The sequence below is a fragment of the Nestor notabilis genome, unplaced genomic scaffold, assembly GCF_000696875.1.
Source record: "Nestor notabilis isolate BGI_N333 unplaced genomic scaffold, ASM69687v1 scaffold15357, whole genome shotgun sequence".
Taxonomy (NCBI): Eukaryota; Metazoa; Chordata; class Aves; order Psittaciformes; family Psittacidae; genus Nestor; species Nestor notabilis.
The window spans coordinates 93117-97780 of NW_009937048.1; positions in this window are offsets into that span (position 1 = coordinate 93117).

Below are 4664 nucleotides of genomic sequence, written 5' to 3' on the forward strand. Positions count from 1 at the left end.
GGAAATCTGTGATTTGCTTACACAGACTGAAAATCGACTCATCGGACAGCGAGAGTCTCTTGTTATTGGAGACAGCAAGGCTGAGCTGGAACAATACCAGACCAAACAGGAGGTATGCACAATTCTGGTTGGATAAGCTAAAGAAGCCCGAGTGCAGAGGAGAGTGACTAGACTCTTTTGTTGAATAACAAGACTTGTCATGTGAAAGGAGAATAAAATAGATTGGTTTGACCTACCAAAAGTAAAGGCTTAACAGCATGCATTTAGCCTGCTCCCCATGAATACACTTTAGTACGTGCCACTGGGAGAAAAGAAATTTTCAACCTAGAAGACATTACAATAGGGAGCATGTACTAGACATTTCAAGAAGTACTCTTGGTGCAGGCATGAAACTTGTTATATGTTACCTAAGATTGTTCCTGTCAGATGCGATAAAATCACACTTGTTTGTGATGCTAAAATAATGTAACCAGCTTTTTAACTGCTCATCAGTTGGTGCTTATTCCTGTTCACAGCACTTTGAAGAATTTTGCTGGAGGCTTTCTCTTGACTGGGGCTTTCCATTGCTGCACTCTTGTTTTGGTTTGAATTCTTTTTTTCTAGTGTTGCTTGCAGTCTCCCTGGTGTAAGAGAGCCCTTTCAGTTTGCTTGTTTTCCTGTTGAGACCTTGCCTTTCAGCTGTATCCTGTCATCTATAAGCTTTTACTCTGTCCTGACTGATACTTGTTGAGTTTATAATAGTTAAAGGGCTGAAGAAAGTGGTACTCTTCTTCCTTTTCCTAGTAATAGTTTACTATACTCTAGCGCTCCAAGTCAGGTTTAGTAATCTATATGGGCAGAAATTTCCTTATTCATTTTGCCTTGCTTTTCTTATCTCCAAAGTAACAAATCTAGTTTGTTGAAGTTATTATAGTCAGTAGAAAGATACAGACACCTTTGGGATACCTCTTAATATTGCTTACCTGTCTTAAGAATTTATGGCCTACGTGGAGTACCCATGGGAGTGAAGAACTGGTATAGCATATGATTAATTTTTTTTCCATCAGCTGTTTGTGACTGCCTAGCAGACCAGTTGTTATTTGCTGAATGATTTTGTGTAGACACCATTGTAGAAGAGTGTCTCAGGAGTGAATTGAGGGCTTAAAAAAAGGTGTTTTATAGATTTTACAGAGCTTGCATCCTCAGTGAGCTGTTTGAAAGGGAACACAGAGATCTTTGTCATAGAAGAAGAATCGTGTCTTGATATGGTGTCCTCAGGAAAAGTCTTTCTAACATACTTGCTGAAGTGCTAAAATAAACTGCAGATTTAGCTGCCAAGCTATATTCTATAATTGCTGCAAAATCTGTAGTGTAGGATGAGAATCAGATGTTTTGTCTTACAGCTTCAAGGGTGTTACACAGCATATAAAGAAAAAAACCTTCATTATTTCAGTAACTGGGTGAATGTATTCAGTAGCATAATTATTGTTAAAATTAAAGCTCCCCTCAGACAACTGAGAGGCAGGGGTTTTTTATCTGACTTTTATAGGATTAGGCAAACTGCTTTGGATAAACTAAAACTAAACATCTGTCCTCTGTGGGATTTGACTTGAACATTCTTCGGAAATTGAAATACTATGATTGATTACAAGTAAAGAAAAATATTCTTATGGCATTTCTGGCCATAAGAAACCTGAAAACTTCCAGCTGGGAAAGATGACCCCAAGTTTCTGACTTCTGTTCAGTCCCTTTATTCTCGTCAGCTTTCTATTGAGATGGTAATGGAATGGAATTTGTCAGCAGACTCACGTTACTAACTACAGTGTAGCAGATTTACTTTATCTCTTGATACATGAAAAGTAAGATATATTTTCTTCTGTATAGATGGGTGTACAGTATTTGAGCTGCTAAACAAAGGAAAAATGTGGCCGCTTTCTGAATAGGAATGTAAGCCAACAGGCTTGCAGTTTAAAAAAAAGAAAAAGACAGCTTGAGCTGCAGCAACATTGTCTGATGTTGAATTGATTTTTTTTCTGTAATAATCCTATCTGCAATTTTGTATCATATAATGTATCATGTGCTTTCCCAGGTTAGAAAAGACCATAATGGTCTTTTCTTACGCCTAGAACAGAGATAGTTCAAATAAAAGTAACTGGAAAGATCTAGTCAATAATTTACTTACTCCTATTTTCTTTCTTTTTTCTCAAAAGGAGATACAAAAAGACATGAGAATGAGTGCCCAGACATTGGCAGATATTGTGAAAAATACTGAATCCTTCTTGAAAGAGAATGGAGAAAAGTTGTCACAAGAAGACAAGACTATTCTGGAACAGAAACTGAATGAAGCTAAGACAAAGTGTTTGCTCCTTAGCCAGAAGGCAGAAGAGTCCAAAAAAGAACTGGATAAAGCGATGACAACAGCAATTAAGCAAGAAACAGAAAAGGTTTTTAGACAACCATTTTATACCTTTATCAAGCTTTTTATGTCTCTTACGGAATTATTCTTGCAACTTATTATCGTGTGGTGGGTTCACCCTGGCTGGTCCCCAGGTGCCCACCAAAGCCACTCTGTCACTCCACTTCTCATCTGGAAAGAGAATATAACAAAAAGCTCATGGGTCGAGATAAGGACAAGGAGCGATTACTCAGCAATTACTGTTATGGGCAAAATAAACTTGACTTGGAGAAATTAATTAATTACCAATCAAATCAGAGTAGGGTAATGAGAAATAAAACCCACCTTCACCCCACCCGTCCCCTCCCTTCTTCCTGAGTTTAACTTTACTCCCGAATTCTCTAACTCCTCCCTCCCAGTAGCACAGGGGAACTGGGAATGGAGGTTGTGGTCAGTACATCACACGTTGTCTCTGTGTGTCTTTCCTCCTCAGGAGGAGGACCCCTCATGCTCTTCCCCTGCTCCAGCATGGGCCACTCTCCACAGGTCCTGCCAGGAGCCTGCTCCAGTGCGGGCTTCCCATAGGGTCAGAGCCTCCTTCGGGCATGTCCCTGCTCTGGTGTGGGGCCCTCCCTGGGCTGCAGGTGGAGATTTGCTCCCCCGTGGATGTCCATGTGCTGCAGGGCACAGCCTGCCTCGCCATGGGCTGCACCACGGGCTGCAGGGCAACCTCTGCTCCGGCACCTGGAGCACCTCCTGCCCTCCTGCACTGACCTTGCTGTCTGCAGAGCTGGTTCTCTCATGTTCTCACTCCTCTTTCTGGCTGCAGTTGCAGAGTTTTCTGCCTCCTCTTCTTAAATACGTTATCCCAGAGGCGCTACCACTGTCACTGATGGGCTCGGCCATGGCCATCTTGGAGCTGGCTGGCATTGGCTCTGTCGGGCATGGGGAAGCTTCTAGCAGCTTCTCAGAGAAGCCAACCCTTTGGCCCTCCTGCTCCCAATACCTTGCAATGCAAACCCAATACATGTTGATATACTGTGGAGAGATTTAGTCAGCCAAATGGTTTATGACTTTATAAACTGTTTGCTGGTTGATTTTCTTTATAAAATAAACAGCAGCATGTATGACAATCCAAATTTTTATTTAATATTAATGTATTTTAAATGGTGTGTTTGCATATGATACTTTATAGTGCCTAAAGAAGATTTCTGAACTGAAACTGTGACATTTCAATGTAGGTTGCAGCCATAGAACAGCTGGAAGAAAGTAAAAATACAATAGAAAATCTCTTGGATTGGTTATCAAATGTGGATAAAGAAGCAGAGCATGGCTGGAAGTTCAAGCAGGTGATAGAACAGAATGGAACACACTATGAAGAGGGAGATGTGAAGGCTTTGGAAGGAGAGGAGGATGATGTCAATGGTAATCTGCTGGAAATGCAGCCAGACATTGAAACTCAGATGGATGGACTAGTAAAAAGCACAGAAGATAATCTGAACCAGCAGTATCAGAAAGTCAAGGTACTCTTACTGGGTTTATATTTAATGCTCAGATGTTAAACATATCAGTTCTCATTCAACATGAGTGAATTCAATCTCATCCTTTCTGTCATACACTTTAGAACAGACACTAGGAAGTTTTTGACATACAGTGGTAGGAATTTCAGTAGTTAGAATGTATTGGAATTTGTCACTTTTTTTGCTGTTACTATGGTTGTTTCCTGCAAAATCAGAAAAAGGACATATTCTACAAGGTAAATGTGTAGAATCCTAATGGTGAGTCTATTTTTAATTTTTATAGTGAGCAATTAATGCAAGTAAATGAAATGACAAAAGCAGCAACATAAATTCATAACCTTTATGTGACTTTTTAAAAAAGCTTTATAATAGCCAAAGATTCAAACCCCTGTGATTCCCTGTGAACACTGGTTGCCAATAGCTGCAAATAGAGGTTTGCTGAAATTACAGTCTGTGTTCCCTGTAACTTAAACACATAAGCAAAGCACTGTTTGCAGGCCTCAGAAGGATGAGTTAAGTAAAACCACAGTAGAGTATTTTAAAAATGGGTTTTTCAGGTAAGATAATTGGAAGCACTTAAAATAATAAAAGCTCAGGTTTATCAGTTTTGTTGACTTACAGTTGAGCAACCAAGAACTTTTAGGTGTGGTTTGATGGCTGTTTTGATGAAAACAGTTATGCTGATAGCTGATATGTGGATTTTCTTATGAAAAAAAAGGGGAGGGGGCAAAAAAATCACAACCAAAAGCTAAGAAAAAAAGATCATTTAG